This window comes from Notamacropus eugenii, chromosome 3 (genome assembly GCF_028372415.1).
Source record: "Notamacropus eugenii isolate mMacEug1 chromosome 3, mMacEug1.pri_v2, whole genome shotgun sequence".
NCBI lineage: Eukaryota > Metazoa > Chordata > Mammalia > Diprotodontia > Macropodidae > Notamacropus > Notamacropus eugenii.
In genome coordinates this window covers 335074095-335092616 of record NC_092874.1, presented here as the reverse complement: position 1 = coordinate 335092616, position 18522 = coordinate 335074095, and the positions used below count along the sequence as shown (strand labels likewise).

General features: G+C 40.4%; 1 protein-coding gene and 1 long non-coding RNA gene across 5 annotated transcripts in view; one reads left to right on the top strand and one right to left on the bottom strand.

Moving 5' to 3' along the window:
* Positions 1–17854, bottom strand: part of LOC140530989 (uncharacterized) — a 50281-nt gene extending 32427 nt beyond the window's left edge. Inside the window, exon 1 of the long non-coding RNA XR_011976231.1 lies at positions 8395–17854. This is a non-coding gene — a long non-coding RNA (uncharacterized lncRNA). The remainder of the gene's footprint in view (positions 1–8394) is intronic.
* TOM1L2 (target of myb1 like 2 membrane trafficking protein) overlaps positions 1–18522 on the top strand; it is a 152868-nt gene that overhangs the window by 99095 nt on the left and 35251 nt on the right. The gene's annotated exons all lie outside the window — the stretch shown is intronic.

Genomic DNA, 18522 nt, shown 5'->3' with positions numbered 1-18522 from the left:
TGTTCATAGAGCACAGTGCTTTCTTTGATGTGGGCATGTCATGTTGGGTGGGTAATCCTGGGCCAGCATCTCCCATGTCTCAATCAGTACTAAGGTTCTTCAGAGAGACCTTGAGAGTGTCCTTGTATCATGTCTTCTGACCTCCATGTGAACACTTATCTCATGCACGTTCTCCATAAAATAATCTTTTAGGTAAATATGCATTTGGCATTCAGGCTATGTGGCTAGCCCATCAGAATTGTACTCTCTGCAATAGAGTTTGATTGCTTGGAAGTTTGCCTTGAAACAGTACCTCATTGTCCAGTATCTTATCTTGCCAGGTAATCTTCAGACTCTTCCTAAAACAATTCAAGTGGAAGTGGCTTGACTTTCTGACGTGGTGCAGGTAGTCTGTCCAGGTCTCACAAGCATACAACAATGAAGTCAGCACAATGGCTCTTTAAACCATCAGTTTGGCGTGCAGCCTAATAACTCTTCTCTCATACTTTCTTTTGGAGCCTCCCATATGCTGAGCTAACTCTGGCAGCACATGCGTCAACCTCATCATCTATGTGGACATTCTTAAAAGACAGCTGTGTTCTCGCTGTACTTTGCTGCTGTCCCAGTCTTCTCTTCTTTAAACATAACAACCCTGATTCCTTTAACTGAGCTTCATTTTGGGCATGGTCTCTAGCTCCCTCGTTATCCCAGTCACCTGTCTGAACATGCAAAAATTTATCAGTGTAATTCCACTAGTGGGACTTAAACTCCAAGAAGGTCATTGTGGGCAAAAATTTTTATAGCAACATTATTTGTGATGATAAAGATCTGGATACAAAATATGCTCCCAAAGACTGAGAAATGGCTGAATAACCATGATATATTTATGTAGTAGAATTGTATGCCGTAATTAATGATAAGTCTGAAAAAGTTAAAACATGGCAAGGTGTATATGAAGTGATTCAGAAATAAAGCAGTCCACAGAACAACATACACAGTTGTTACAGCAAGGTAAATAAAACCAGCACTAAGAAAGACAACAAAATTTGGGTCAGTACTGTTGTCAGTTAAAGTACTGTCAGTACTGTCACAGTTAAAGGACACATTGGACGCTGGAGTCAAGAGGACCCAGGTTCACGTCATTCCTTTGACACTCCTTGTATGACTTTGGGCAAGTCATTGGACCTCCTTGGGATTCAATTTCCTTACCTGTCAAATGAAGTGAATTAGACTAGATAGGCTCAGAAATCCTTTTCATTTCTAGTTCTGTGATCCCATCATTCTGTGATCCTTTCTTAATAAACAGACCACACAGGAAATTTCTGGGGGTTGGAACTAAAATGGCAAAATAGAAAAAGCTCTCAACTGAGCGCTCCCAACATCCTCCAGACAACTGTAAAATAATGCCTCAAATAGAAATCTGGAGTGGTAGAGTCAACAAAAATTCAGAGTGAGACATTCTTCCAGCCCAAAACAGTTTAGGAGTTTGGGAAGAGAGATGTGAGAGGAATGGAGGCTGACCTGGAGTCCACGTAGATGAAACACCAATGGTGGAGAGAAGCAGCAGCAGTTGGATCTCCCAAGCCTGAGACAGTAAGGGGACCTAGCAACTGTTCAGAAAGATTCTACAGAGGATCCCTGTGGTAGCACTGGACACAGGTCCAGACACTTTTTTGGTAACTCCATTGCCTAAACCCACTTCTGAGTCGTAGCTTAAAGACAGGGAGGAACATTGTGGGTCTAGAGAGAGTGGAAGCCCTGAAGGGCAATAGTTTAGCCACTCCATTGTCTTTACCTACTTCTAAGTTATAGTTCAAGGGCAGGGAGAAGCACTTTCAGTCCAGAGGGAGTATAAATCCTGAGGGGCAGTATCAGTCATAATTCCAAGGGATCAGGAGTCCTTCCTGGGTAAGGACCAGAGAACAGACCAGGGGAGCAATGACCACCCCTCTCCCCAGATGACACCACCTTGGAAGAACCAAAAACTTTCACCTATACCTCCCCTCCCCTGAGTTACCTCGGAAAATATCAGTTTAAAAAAGCCTGAAGCTTGATACAGTGCCCCTTCACCCTCAACACTGGAAACAGAGTCCAACATTAACATAAAGTTTCATATCAAGAAATGGGGGTGGGAGGGATTGAGCAACAACACCAGCAAAGAACCTGACCATAAAAAGGTACTGTGGTGACAAGAAAGATCAAAATATGAACTCAGAAGAAGACAGTGAAGTCAAAACCAGATACAAGCAAAGCCTGAAAAAAGAAATGAATTGAATACAAGCACAACAAGAATTTCTGGAAGACATCAAAAAGGATTTTCAAAAAAAAAAAAGTGGTTTGCCATTTCCTTCACCAATGGATCCTTTTGTCATGCATCAGAGGTTAAGTGACTTGTCCAGGGTCACATAGCTAGGAAGTATATGAGGCTGGATTTGAATTCACATCTTCCCAACTCCAGGCACAGAGCTCCATCCACAGAGCCACAAGCTACCTCACTAGAATTGCTAGCTATATCAATAACACAAGAAAAAAAGGATTAAAAATAGGCAATGAGGAAACAAAACTGTTGCTCTTTGCAGATGATATGATGGTGTACTTAGAAAACTATAGAGCATCAACTGAAAAAACTAGGTGAAACAAATGTAACAACTTCAGCAAAGCTGTAGTGTTATGGTCTAGGGGTGCTGGGAATCTGAAATTCAAGGGCAAACAATGCAGGTCCTGTCTAGAAAGAATTCAACCCAAACCTTCTTTCAGTCAGAGACTGGATTTACTAAAAGACTAGTTGTGGGCAACATTTTAAGAATCCACACCATTGGCCAGATTCTTAAGGAATCTGAGCCTTTGTGATGCTTGTATTGACAAACTGGCCAGATTGAATCTGAGCAGTTTAACGGGGGCAAGACCCATTGTGGGTCTAGATGGAATCCAGGGAGGGAAGAGGCCAAGTGCAGTCTGGAGGTAACAGACAATGAAGGGCTGGGCTAGGTTAGAGGTAACAGAATTGGAGATTGGGCATGGGCCTACAATGAAAGGTCAGTTGAAAGGATTACTGCTGCATGTTATCAGCGGCATGATCAATATGCTTTCTGTGCCTTCATCCAAGTTATTGATTAAAATTTTGAACAGTGTATAGTCAAGGACAGATCATGGGACACTTCATTTAAGGACCTCCTTCCAAGTTGACATCATCATTATTCTTTAGACCTCGTCATTCACTGTTTCTGAATCTCTTGAGTCCATACTTTGTATCTGATCCATACCTCTTCATCTTACAGTTGATGATACTGAAACTCAGAAAAGTAAAGTGACTTGCTTGAGGTTAAAAAAGCTAGTTTAGCATATGGTTAATTAGAGTTGGGCCCAGGCAGCATTCAAGAAGGCACCTGAAGAAGGAACTAGGTGAGCTTCAGGGAGAGCTGATGCCATGAGAAAAAATACCAGCAGTATGCCCCAACTTCCATCTTGACCCTCATAAAAATTATTTTATTTATGGCACTTAATTTTTTAGGCCCATTTTCCATTCACCTCCAAGGATCTGAACCTTATTTATAACCTGGAACGATTATTGTCTCTATACGGGCATCATTTAGTATTTAGAAACTTGCCCTTGGAGCAGAATTAGTCATCAGTAAACACCTATTCAGTGCCTGCTATGTCCCAGGTACTGTGCCAAGTGTTGGGGATACAAAGAAAGGCAAAAGGCAGCCGGATGAAATAACAACTATGTACAAGCAAGATATGTACAGGATAATTTGGAGATAATCACAGAGGGAAAGCATCGGGTGAATCAAGAAAGGCTTCTTGCATAAGAGATTTTAGCTAGGACTTGAAGGTAGCCAGGGAAACCATGGCAGTAGATGAGGAAGGAAGAGTAATGTGTAAGAAAACTAGAAAGGCAGGAAGCATAAGCAGTTCCCAATTTACAAATGACTTGTGTTTAAAAAGTTTATTTTGTAAGTTCTTTAACTTTGTTTATAACTTAAAACTTCCTGTTTCTGTGAAGAGTGTCATTTAGTAAATAATACTTTAGGTTTCTAGATTAGCCACTAAAACCTATCTAATTCATGACATTGCTGAAATGTATCCTAATGCATAAAAGGTAGCCATAAATCACACAAGTTATTTTATGTGCACCTGAGCTTCAGTTGATACAGAGACTAAAAGTACAAACAGAATGCATCCATGAGGAGAAAGTGTTTGGCCATCCCCATTTTTACAGTGTGCCCAGATGCTATTAGGGCTGACTGAGATCCCATGGACAGCTCCTTTCCCTTTTCCATTCTTCAGATTCTTTATCACTTCTGGGAGCCAGAAAGGTGGAGTGATGGGTAAATGCTCTCTCCCCTTCCCCTGTTGACCTTGAAAGAACCATAAAATATCTCCCCAGAAAAATCCTGAAACAGTGGGTTTAGCAGAAGGGGCAAACAGTCTCTTAGCACATGAGGCAAGGAAAATCGCTAAGGAGGGGCCCTCTTGCTGTGACTGTAGGGGACTGTACTCCAGTACAGGACTGGAGCTGTCCCAGACAGCCCCATCTCAGCAAACTGGGAGGAGATCCGGAGCCCCATGGAGGTGGAGCCCCTCAACCACCAACACCAGGATCCCAGGCATGCCTCAGCAGCTCAGGGGAATCTGGAAGACACTAGGGCAACTGGAATCACCAACTGCTGAGCTTGCCTATGCTCTAGATCAGCAGAGGAGACCTTCTGTGGCCAGATCACCCTTCCCCCACACTTAACAAGCTAGCCCCAGAGTAAATCCCGGGGAAATACAAAAAGACTTCCCCTGGCCTCTGCTTTCTCACACCAGCCAGCTAAGCACCAGGTAAGCTGCAGCTTTGTAGCTTCTAGCTGAAAGAATCAGAGGCCACAACACACAAAACCTCAAGTTCAAGGCACAAGAACTGTGGCCCTAGAAGCAGAGATCTACTTTAAAAGCCAGGAAAAGGGTGACTGTCATCATCATGAGTAAGAAGCAAAGCAGGAAAGAAAAGACCATAGAATCTTTCTATGGGGACAAGGACCAAAACACAAATACCAAAGAGGTCAGTATTGATATACTCCCACCTGAAACTTCACAAGGGAATATGAACTGGTCACAAGCACCAAGAGCACTTTTGGAAGAGCTGCAGATTCTTCATCTATGAAATGAGGGGGTTGGACCAGGTGATCTCTGAGGTCCCTTACAGCCCTCAAATCCCCTCCTGTCCATTTCAGAAAAGCTCAGGTTCACTAGTAAACTGAAAACCCCATCTTATGTAGAGACAACTTTTGTATAGTATAAAATTAATTTTAAAAATTGTATTAAATAAAATATTCTAAGATCATTTTGATATGAAGGAGAAATGAATGGGGGAAAGAATTCCTTTGTCTTTCCAACTAATAAAGTTCTAATTTTGGATTATTTTTTTGATCCCCTCTTTCTCATGCCACCCCCCCACCCCACCCCCACACATATACACCCTGAGCAGGGCTGCAGGTACACTGAATTTTCAGAGACCAGTGGCTGTAGCATTCCCATGTATGTAAATGGGTCCACTAGTGGACTGAGATCAAGCAAAGCAAATCTACAGCTCCCTGACGTATGCCATGAACTATAATTCCATCAGATTTCCACCTAGATTGATAGCAGCCTCTGAAGTACTCTTTGAAATGGTGCTCAAGTCCAGTAGGTGGCGCCCTGAGGCAGTCCCCAGCCCTCTCCTCATTAATACTAGTTGAGAGACATAGCTAGGAATTTAAATGTACTAAATGTGTTGCAGAACCAGAGAAGCAGTGAGGTGAAACTGGGATTTAGGCCCTGCTATCTGTGGCCTCAAGTTTGACTCCAAAACAGTGGATCCTTTCTACCTCCATTTGCAAACTGGCAGCATTTTCTGGCAAACTGGCTGCCACTTAACCACTGTGTAGATCAGCAAGCTTCCCTGATTCCAGATTCTAGGAGGAGGGACAGAATGCATAAGAATGACTTAAAGGGACTTTGGCTTGGGGAGTGGTCAGGTTAGATTTACAGTAATGCATTTAGGGACCAAATAAACTACAGATTTATATGCACTCCAGTTTCTGTGTTTATGTATATATGTTGGGAGGGAAGTTGGGAAGGGAACATGGTGGGGACCTCATTAAAACAAATTCCAAGCTTTATGGATCCTTTTATTGTACTGAACTATAACTATATAAATTATAAAATATATCTAAGAATAAACAAGGTGTGGGGTGGAGCTTGAGAAGCATTTTCCTGTACAGGCATACCCAACCCAAGATCATTAATTTTTTCAACCTAGCAGTGACATTGCAGAGATGCCAGTGGAACACCAGCAGGGGTTTCCTGGCATGGGGTTGGGTTATAAAGTATTAATGATATTGCTTTGAAACAGTGGGAGAGAGGAGAGGACAACCTCATGTGTGATGATCTTTTACAAAGTATTTTTTTTAATAACTAGATCTTGCCCATATGTGACACATGTGTTGTAGGCATTGATCAACAAAGAGCTGATATCTAATATCACCTTGTGACTAGTATTTAATACATTGGAATTCATCCAGTTGAGTCATGGGCACACTTTCATTTTCATCTTTCTCTCTCCTGATTGGCTTGGTCAGTTAAATTGCTCTCACCTGAAGGGGGTTAGTTGAATTTTGCTGCATTTCACTTTTTGTTGAATATTGGAAATTTAACCAGATTGTCAGGATAAGATTTTTGTTCCTTTTTGAACACTAACTAAAACATAATGATCACTAAGGAAAGTCATAAAAGTGCCAGAGAGACAAAAATTGGATACTGGATGAACATGTTTAAACGCTTCTCTTGTTGCGTTCACATTCTTATTTATCCTTTGTTGCAGAGGAGTTGGCTCAGTGTATATACACTAATCAATGAAAGAGTTAAAAAATGGAAAGTCATTAGTGAATGCTAAAGTCACAGGGTAAAGTTGTGGGGCTCAGCTAAATAATTGATGCCAGACAACGTGGATCCTAGGTGTTTTGGTGGAGTGTGTTGGAAAGAACAGTGGTTTGGAGACCTGATTTAAATGTGTATTAGCTTGATGACTCTGGGAGAATTATTTAACCTTTCTGTGCCTTGCTTTCCTCATTTGTGAAATGAAATAATATCGACATTACCTCCCTTTTAGGATTGTTGTGAGCAAAGTACTTTGTAAATCTTAAAGAATTATACAAATATAAACGATTGTTATTACTGTTATCATTAGCACAAGTGGCAAGCCTGTGGAGGAAGAGTAGACAGTAAACAGAGTTTAACTAGGATGGAAGGACCAGAGCTTTTATCCAAAGTGCTTGGCAGTCCTGCCTCAGCTCCAAGCCCTCTTCTCCTCCCCCAGTCTGTGGCCAGCTGCCTCTGCTCCCTTGCTAAGCCCTTCTAGACACGACTCTCCAGTCGCTGGTCATCAGGCTGCTGACCCCCACAGGTGCTCAGCCACAGTAACATATTTGCCTCCTCTGAAGTCTAGGAGACAGTCTCTGCCTTCTGTACCTCCTGGGGTTTGCTAAGAGCCAGGAATAGTCTGTCTGTGCTGCATCCCCAAGCCAGGGGTTCTTATGGATCCCAGGTTAAGAGTCCCTGTACCAAACTCTCTTGGGAAACAGGTTTTCCCTCCCCCATCGTACCTGCACTAGACTGTAAATGATCTGGATAAAGTCATGACACGGTGAAGGTGAAAGCTGGTATATCGGCTGACATAGCATCCTGAAACCTTCCTGCACCCCACGAGCTCCTCCCCATTCTTGCCAGGCTCTGCATCCTCCTCTAGCAGCAGCCTCTCCGACCTGATTCTGATTGGGGTCTCTGTTTCAATGCTATGGGGCCTGTCCTGGGATCTGTCCCATCTCAGGGGATTTTAGTCATCACTCTTATTCCAGGAGCCAAAATTGATAACTACAGCCTTGCCAATGAAAGGAGGATAAAATTTGGAGAATAGGTTAACAAAGAGAAAAACCTAGGAGTGAGAGTCTCAGAGTAGTGCAGTTGTATTCTCTTAGATCCATCCCGAGGTTATGGTTGGAGAGATCTCTAATCTCTCATCCCCAATCCAGGGTAGAACTAGCCACAGGATAGTGGTGGCCTTCAGCCATTAAGAAAACTATCTGAGGGCCTCCTACACCTCAAGTCATCATTGGAGAGGGGTAAGCCTAGGATAGTGAAATGTGCATGGGTTCTGCAGTCACAGGAACTGAGTTCTAATACCCCTTTGCTGCTTACTTGGGCAGGTCATTTAACTTCCTTTGCTTCAGTTTCATCAGCTTTAAAATGAGGGAGCAAACTAGAAAACCTCAGAAGTCCCTTCCAGTCTAAAGACTGAATCTTTGAGCCCTTGATCTTTGCCCTGTTTCCCCAAACTCTCTTAACCTAACCTTGAACACATTTCTCCCCAAACCACCTCTCTGATGGTCATACCTGAGAATCCCTTTGGCCCAAAGATTTTCTCTTGTTTTCCACTTTCAAATTTTCAAGCCCAAATAATCCGCTTTGTTTGATTTCCCTTCTCTTCTTCCATGACTGCAAATAACTGGTGGAGAAAATAACAAAAATCAAGCTGATGTCTTGTTTTACACATCTGTGGCACATAAGCTCAGCCAGGCCCTCAGTTCTGCCAGTTATTGTTCAGTCATATCTGACTTTTTGTGATCCCATGAACCATACTGAATGTGGCTGATTTGGTTTTGGGGTTGTTCGTTTTTTTTTTTTTTGCAAAGATACTATAGTGGTTTTCCATTTACTTCTCCCAGTGGATTAAGGCAAACAGAGGTTAAATCACTTGCCCAGGATCACACAGCTAATAAGTGTCTAAGATCTAATTTGAACCCAGGTCTTTTTAACTCCAGGCCCAGCAGTCTATTACACCACCGACTGTTAGACAATGCTTCTATTCTGCCATATTGACTGTTACCAAATTTCCCATAGTAGCCATTCTAAATCTTTTTTTCTCCCTTTCCACCACTAACTATCCCTAGACCACCCCTCCAACCTTCCCCCAACATACACACACACATTTAAAATAAATGACCTAGCCTTTATCCTCCACTGTGAGGACTGAAGCCATCCAGCATGATCTCCCTCAACTCTCCTTCTTTCCTTGAAACTATTTAGCGACCTGCATCGACTCTCCCTTCCTCCTGGTCATCAAAAAAAAATAATGATACATAGTCTTATTCCTCCCTGAGGCTAATTCCATGACTTGAACTCTTGATATCATTCCCTCCCTCCTTTTGGGGGATGTTACTTATCAGTCATTCTCTCTCTTGTAGATCTCTAGGCTCTCTTGCCACTGACTCATAGAATTTAAGAGTTTCAAGGAAGCAAAATTTGGAACTCAAAAAAAATTTTTTTTAAATAAATGTTAAAAAATTGTATATGTAATTGGAAAAAATAAAATATTTTTTAAAAGAGTTGTAAGGCACCTGAATAGCATGAAAAAAATCCCCACAACAACATAAGTGACAAAGTGGTTGTTCAACTTCTGCTTAAAAACCTCCAAGGAGAAATTAGCTTCTTTATAACTTCTCCCCATGGCTGTGAGTTCAGAAGCTCTTTGGAGCCAAACAGAATTCTAATTCCTCCTCCCCATGAGGGCCCTTCCAATATTTGATGGCAGCATCATACTGTTCTTTCCCTTTCCTCTCTCCATCCCTTCTTTAGACCACACGTGTTCAATTCCTTCTCGTGTGACAGGGACTACTAGACATTCCTCAGCTTATCATCAATATCCTTCTTAAAACATGGTGCCCGATACTGAATACAACGCTTTAAATGAGACTTGATGGAACTATCACCTTTGTATTCCTGGAAGTTATACCCTTCTTAAGCCCAAGATCTTATTAATTTTTTTGAATGCTACATCAAACTGCTGCTTTATGATCCACTTTTTTTGTGATCCACTAAAACACCCAGATCTTTTTCAAAATAACTGCTAACTAATGCCTCCCTTATTTTATAAAGTTAATTTGTTTGTTCCTAAGTGCAAAATTTTGTTTATCCCCATTGAAATTAAGTTTATTACTAATGCTTTACCCCAGTTCCTGTCAAGATTTTTGGATCCTGACTCAGTCACCCAGTTTATTAGCTATCCCTCCACATTCTGTGTCATCTGCAGATTTTATGAACCTAATACCTATGCTTTTTTCCAAGTCATTGATAAAAATGTTAAACAGTACAGGACCATAGAGTACAGGTCCCTGGGGTATATTCCCTTGGAGACTTCCTGCCATGTTGACATTGAACCATTAACAACTACTCTTTCTGTCTATCCATCCAACCACTTCTCCATCTATCTGATTATATTATCATTTAATTCATATCTCTCTATCTTCTCCACAAGAACAGTTTAAGATACTTTATCGAAGCTTTGCTAAAATATGGGTACTATATATTCACAGTATTCTCTCATCTAGTAGTTTTATTAATCCTGCCAAAAAAGGAAATGACTTGTTCTTGATGAATCTCTGCTGACTCTTTGTAACCACTGCCTCCCTTTTTCACTGTTCTACGGCCATCTCTTTAATGATCCATTCTGGAATTTACATAGGAATTGAAGTCAGGCTTACTGGCCTATGGTTTGCCCATTCTGTTCTCTTTCTTTCCTTAAAAAAAATGGGGACATTTGCCTGTCTCCCATCTTGTAGTACTTCTTTCACTTTACATGGTCTTTCATATATTGTTGATAGTGGCTTAGTAATCACATCTGCCAGTTCTTTCAGCTACACGATGTAGCTTTTTGTCTAGACCAGGTGTCTTGAATTCATCAAGAACAACTAGATGCTATCTTACCCTCTCCTTTCTTATCTTGGGAATCAATTGGTTGTAAAGTGCCCTCCTTTGAAGAGAAAATAAAGTATAGCTAGGGACCTGAATTCCACCTATTTGAATACTGCTCAAGTCTCCCCAGTACTAAAAAAAAGTATCTCTTTTATATGGATTGGTAATAAACATAGTACAGTAAATAGAATGCTTCACCTAGAGTTAGGAAAACCTAGGTCTCAATCCTACCTCAGACATTTACTATCTGTGTGACCTTAAGCAAGTCACTGAATCTCTCTGGGCCTCAGTTTCTCCATCTTTAAAGAGGAGATAATAATAATAATATCTATCCCATAGAGTTGTTATGTAAAGTCCTAAAACATCACATAAATGTGAACTATTGTTATTCTCCCTTACTCAGTGAATCCTTTATCTCTGTGTCTTGTCTCCCTCCCTCCCCTTCTCTCTCACTCTCCTAAACTCCTTCAGTCATATGTATTTCTTTATTGTCTCATCTCTCCTCAAACCCTTGCAGTCTGACCTCTATCACTACTACCATACCAAAACTGCCCTCTCTAAATTCACTAGTAACCTCCTAATTGCTAGATCCAATGGCCTTTTGTTCAGACCTCATCCGCCTAAACCTTTGACGTTATTGATCTACCCCTTTCTGTTTTCTCCTCACTCAGCTTCAGAGATTATACTCTTGTGGTTCTACTTTTACCTCTCTGATTCTTCTTTTTTTCTATCCTTTACGGATTCCTCATCTCCTTCCCTACTAATGAATATGTGTGTTTTCCAGGAGTATGTCCGGTCTTCTTCTGATCTCTCTGTACCAGTTCCCCTTTGGCAATCTCATTCACTCCCATTTCTCAACTATTATAATAGCTTCCCAAAAGGTCTTTCCTGCCTCTGCTTTATCCTTCATGCCATTGTTGGGACAATCTTTCTTATCTGTTGATCTGATTCTGTCACTTCTTAAAAATTCTGCCTCTGGTGTCTCTGTTGAGCCAGGACCATTGTGAGATGAAATGAGATGAAATGATAGATGTGGGAACAATTGGCAAAGTAGCAAATATTAAATTCAGATATCTTCTAAAGCAGCTCTCCCCTCAATGCAAATATCAGATACTGAGATATAAAAAACAAGGAGCCCCCAAACCTTTGAGGGATGATTGAAGCAAAATCAGGAGGTCTGGTTTTGGTCTCAGAGAAAAAAAGAATATAACACATTTTTTCCTTTCAGTAGAGTAGCTGTCGGACTACAGTATAAAATGGTCTATAAACTATTTGACTGACAGTCAGATATGGACCCTTTGTCAAGTGGGGGACTTTCATTCACGTTTTTTTTTAATATAAAGAAAGGTTCAATATATTGAGGTACTAATCTGAGGTTAAAATAAACGAAAGTTCTTAATGGACAAGGCAGTCAGGCAGCAAACATTTATAAAACGCTATGTGCCAGTTACTACTGTAAGCACTAGGGATACCAAAAAAAAAAAAAGGCAAAAATAGTTCATGTACTCAAGAAACATAAATTCTAATGAAAAAGACCCTTAACTAGGTATACAAAAGTACATACATATACACATAACACCTACACACACACAGTAGATAGATGATAATCTAAGCAGGGAATGATACTAGCTTCTGAGGAAACTGGGGAAAGTCTGTAGAGAGTGGAACTTGATCTGAGTCTTGAGGAAAGCCAAGATATGAGAGTTAAGGGATAGAATATTTCAGGCTGGGGTCCAGTCAGAGTTGAGGCATGGAGGAGAAAGGTAGAAGGTCGTTTGTGAGGAACTGTAAGTAGGCCAGTACAAGTGGGTCGCCAAATTCACATGGGGAGACTGGAAAGGTAACTAGAAGCCAACTTGTGAAGAGCTTGAAATGCGAAAGAGAGGGATTTGTTTCATTCTACAGGTAATAAGGAGTCTCTGAAACTCATGAGCAGGGCATAATGTGGTCAAACTTATGCTTTAGAAAAATCACCTTGATAGTTGTAGAGATGAATTGGAGAGGGAAGAAACTCGAGGGAAAGAGACACCAGCTTGGAAGGTTATTCCAACTGAAGCACGCTTTTGTTTTGCTTTATTTTTCTTGAGTTTGTTTTTGTTTTTGGTTTTGGTGTTTTGTCTGTGTTTTCTTTCACAACATGACTACCAAAAAAAAAGAATATTATTCCAATATAGTCCAGGCTAGAGGTGACAAAGGCCTAACCTGAGGGGTAGGGCTAATGTGAGTGAAGAATAGGAGACTTATGTGAAATGTTTTTAGGGTAAAAACAACAAAATTTGGCAATGTAATGTACATGTGAGATGAGTGAGAATGAGGAGTCAAGGATGAAACTGTGGTAATGGACATGGGTGACTGGGAGGATGTTCTCAACAGTACTAGGAAAGTTAGGAAGAAGGGAGAGTTTGGGGGAAAAGATAGTGAGTTCTATTCTGAACATGTGAAGTTTGAGGGCCCATGGGATAGCCAGTTCAAAATGTCCTAGAGATAGTAGACAATGCATGACTGTAGCTCAGGAGAGAGATTAGAATTTGAAATACAGATCTGTGAATCATTTAGATAGAGATGATTGTTGAATTCATGGAAGTTGATGAGATCACCAAGGGAGAAAGTAGAGAAAGAAAATAGAAGAGGCTCCAGGGTAGAGTTTTGGGATCACCTACTGTTTGTTAGTGGGCATGATCACAGAGAGATCAGGAAAGATAAAGAATGAGCAAAGAACACTGGAGATGATTTCAGAATCAGAAGATCTGTGGGCAGTGTGAAGTGGGCAGAACCAGAATAATTTGTACAGAAACATTAAGGAGAAAATAATATAAAGAAAAACAGAGGCAGAGCCAAGATGGTAGAGTAATAGCAGGACTCCATTCACTTGTCCGGCCCAGGTCAGCACAGAAACAGGTCTGTAGACACAGGCTAGGACTGGGCCAAGTCCAGTTCCCAGCACCCACAGAGAAGCTGTGTACCAGAGCAAGAGAAGGTTCCAAACCTATTCTAGGCACCCCCAGAACTATATTTGGGGCATTGCAATGGGAAGTTGCAGCTCTAGATCAGAGATTAAGGGTGGACTGAGGAAAAACCTTGTATCTACGGGGATGGCATTCCCAAGTAGGGGAGTCCTGGGCAATGTACCAGAAAAGGAGCAAGTTCTGAAGCAAGCAGTTGTTGTGTATCTCAGATAGTAGGAGCAGAGCAGAGTCTCAGCACCCTCTTGTAGCACAGTCTGAAGCCTACAGAGGAATAACCACAGCAGAAATCTTAGAACAAAGAGAAGCCTACAGTTTGGTGACTCTGGATTAGCAGGCTTCCCAGCTAACTGGTAGTGGCTGAATCTGTCAGCAGGGTTGTAGTGCCCAGACCAGAACCAAGGTCAGTAACTTGCAGAGCCCCAAACAGAAGGGCAGCAATCAGATGTTGCTCTGGATCATAGTGCTTTAGGAGGACTTAAAGCACGCAGCTCCCCAGCTGAAGCTGTCCCTGCAAACGTGGAGTAACAACGCTCAAATACAGCAGCAGAACCAGACCAGACCTTGCCTCCATGAGCACACAGAACCCAGTCCTAACATCAACTTCAAAATCAAACTAGACTAGAAGAATGATAAAACAGAAAAAGAAGTCCACCATAAAAAGTTATGACGTTGTCAAGGGATGTTCAAGACACAAACCAGAAGAAGAGAATGACTCCAAAACATATATAAGCAAAGCTTCAAAGAAAGCATAACTTGGACAAAAATTCAACTAAAATTCTTAGAAGAGAATAAAACAAAGTTATGGAAAAGAAACAGGAACTTTGGAAGAAAGATTCAGAAAGGGGTTAACAGCTTGGCTCGAGATATACAAAACCTTGCCCAAGCAACAAACTCCGTGAAAATTAGATTGAACCAAATAGAAGCCAGTAACTCCATGAGACAAGAAGTATTAAAAGAAAATCAAAAGACTGAAAACTTAGAAGAAAATGTAAGATATCTCATAGCAAAAACAACTGACCTTGAAAACAAATAGAAGAAAAAAATTTAAGAATTATTGGACTGTCTGAACTCCAAGATCACAAAGAGTCTAGACATCGTATTTCAGGATATCTTAAGAGAAAACTGCCAAGATTTTCTTAGAACCAGAAGGCAAAGTAGAAGAAGAAAGAATCCATTGTCACCTCCTGAAAGAAACCCCAAAATGGAAACTCCCAGGAACATCATAGCCACAATCCATAGCTTCCAGGTCAAAGAAAAAAATAGTACTAGCAGCCAAAAAGAAAGAATCCAAGGACCAAGAAGTTGCAGTGAGAATTACATTCAAGTTAGCAGTTTCCATTTCAAAGAAGCCTAGGGCTTAGAATATAATATTCCAGAAGGCTAAGAATATAAGCTTCCAGCCAAGAACAATTTACTCAGGCAAACTAAATATGATACTACTAAGGGATAAAATGGATCTTTAATGAAATAGATGACTTCCAAGCATTCCTGATGAAAAGAATATAGCTGTGTAGAAACTTTGAAGTTCAAACACAGAAGTTAAAAGACACATAAAAAGGTAAACACAAATGAACAATGATAAAGGACTAAACAAGGCTGAATTGCTTACAGTATAACATGGGGAAGATGATGTGTCCCCTCTGAACCCTGTCATTGTCATGGGTCATAGAAGACCTGGAACTGGTTCTTTTATGTATTGATGATCTGAAGAGAAGGAAAAAGGAATATACTGGGGGAGGTGGGGAGTGAGAAGAAAAGGGAAGTTAAGAAAATAATTACCTCATATTATTAGGGTATACAAGTAGACTATACAAACAAGGAAGGGAGGGTATGGAGGAGTAACCAATACTTCAACTTCTCATCTCATCTGGTCAAAGAAGGGAAAGATATATACACACAGTTGGGTACAGAAAGACATTTCATTCAAGGAAATAGGTAAAGGGAGAAGAGAGAATTAAAAGGAAGCTATATACTGAAAGAGGGATTGTTTCTAAGCAAAACAAACTTTTAAGAATGTACAAAAATATTTGTAGCTCCTTTTGAGGTGAACAGAATGGGAATCTGAGGGTGTGCCCATCAACTGAGGAAAAGTTGAACAAGTCATAGCAATAAATGTGATGAAATAAGATCGTGCTCTAAGAAATAATACTAAAAAATAATAGCTAACATTTACATAGTGCTTACTGTGTGCCAGGCACTGTGCAAAGTGCTTTACAATTATTATCTCATTTGGTCCTCACAGAAGCCCTGGGAGGTAGGTGTTAATGATTCCCATTTTACAATTGAGGAAACGGAGACAGATAGTGGTTAAGTGATTTGCCATGGGTCACACAGCTCGTAAGTGTCTGAGGTCAGATAGGAACTCAGGTCTTCCTGACTCCAGGGGCATCTAGGTGGTACAGTGGATAGACTGCCAGGCCTGGAGTCAGCAAGACTTGAATTTCAATATAGCCTCAGACACTGAGTAACTGTGTGACCCTGAACAAGTCATTTCACCCTGTCTGTCTCAGTTTCCTCATCTATAAAGTGAGCTAGGGAAGGAAATGGCAAAGCACTCCAATATCTTTGCCAAGAAAACCCCCCATCCATGGGGTCACAGAAAGTCCAGCACAACTCAAATAACTGGATAGCAACAACCTCTTTCCTTCAGGTCCAGCTGTCTACTCACTGTACCACCCAGAAAGGATAAAGGGGAAAAACCAAGGATGATTTAGGTGAACTGATGTAAACAGACTTGAAGGAATTAGGAATCAGTGTGATGTCACACCAACCACCAATCTATGAATATTTCTTGCCCATGGCCAGTGCAAAAATTTCTTTTGCTAAACTATACATGTTTGTAAAAGTGGTTTTGCTTTTCTTTCATTCTCCATTAGAAGTAGGGAGAAATTAGGGTGGGAAGGAGAGAAGACAGATTTTTGTTGATTGGTGAAAAAAATACATAATTTTTTAAAAGATAGCTGATCTTAAGACATAAGAGTTATAATCTATACAATGGAAAATTATTATAATTCCAGAGAACTGATGATGAAGCATGCTACCCACTCACCTCTTGACAGAGATAATATTCTCAAAATAAAGAATAAGTTGTACAATTTTTGGACACAGCCAGTGTGGGAATTTGTTTTGTTTTACTATACATATTTGTTGTAGAGGTTTTGTTTTTATTTTTTCTCTCCCTTGGGGCAGAATGTGAGGAAGGATAGAATAGTCAAAAAGAAAGAAAAAGAAAGGGAGTCATTAGAAACATCTTTTTTAAAAATACAGAGAAGAGAGTAGAAAGAAGGCCAAAAGAATCACAGATAAATGGGGTGGCTTTGAAAGCTACAAATTTAATTTATTATGTGTTTGAAAAAGATAAACAAGATATACGTAACAGAGATCTGTGGTTTCACATGCAATCCTCGTCTTTTGTTCTATGTATATGGCAATACTGCCTTTTTTATTTAGTTTTTGTTAAGTTCAGAAAAAAAATTTAAGAAAGAAAAGGTTATTGGATTTGGTAATTAAGATATCATTGTTATAGCCCAAGGAGGTCATTGAATAAAAAGAAAGGCACCATATACATCAAAATATTCATAGGAGCACTTTTTGTGATAGCAAAGAACTAGAAATAAAGTAGATGGACATTGAGTGCATGGCTGAGAAAAAGAACAGATGGCCCATGAATGTAATAGAATATTATTGTGCTATAAGAAATGGCAGTATTATGAAAAGCACGGAAAGACTGACATGAACTGAAATTAATCGGAATTAAGTAAGCAGTCAGGAAAACTATGTCCATCACATGTATGTTTATATACATGCACACATGTATGTAATATATATTACAACAATGTAAGTGTTTTGAAAGAACCACAGGACAATGGAAAATGAATGTTGCAGAAGTACAGAAGACAAGCTTGGTCCCAAAGAAAACCCCTCTGCCAGCGGCCAGAGTTGAAGGGGAAGGGAGGGTAATGTGGGTATGAAACATCACATAAATTGTCAGGTTTTTTACATTAATGCATCAGTTTTGCTATTCTTTCTCTTGTTCTTTTTCTTTAAAAAAAAATTGGTTATAAAGGGAAGACTTCCTCATGGTAAGGGAGGAGGAGGAATGATACAGAGACAAACTTGGGCAATATGAAAACCAATAATTTTCTTTTTTTTAAATTTTTTTATTAATTTATTTAACTTTTAACATTCATTTTCACAAAATTTTGGGTTCCAAATTTTCTCCCCATTTGTCCCCTCCCCCATCCCAAAACACCAAGCATTCTAATTGCCCCTATCACCAATCTGCCCTCTCTTCTATCATCCCTCCCTTCCCTTGTCCCCATCTTCTCTTTTGTCCTGTAGGGCCAGATAACTTTATATACCCCTTTACCTGTAGTTCTTATTTCCTAGTGGCAAGAACAGTACTCGACAGTTGTTCCTAATACTTTGAGTTCCAACTTCTCTTCATCCCTCTTTCCCCACCCATTCCCTTTGGAAGGCAAGCAATTCAATATAGGCCAAATCTGTGTAGTTTTGCAAATGACTTCCATAATAGTTGTGTTGTGTAAGACTAACTATATTTCCCTCCATCCTATCCTGCCCCCCATTACTTCTATTCTCTCTTTTGATGCTGTCCTTCCCCAAGAGTGTTGACTTCAAATTGCTCCCTCCTCCCATTGCCCTCCCTTCCATCCTCCCCCCGACCCTGCTTATCCCCTTCTCCCCCACTTTCCTGTAGTGTAAGATAGGTTTTCATACCAAAATGAGTGTGCATTTTATTCCTTCCTTTAGTGGAATGTGATGAGAGTAAAATTCATGTTTTTCT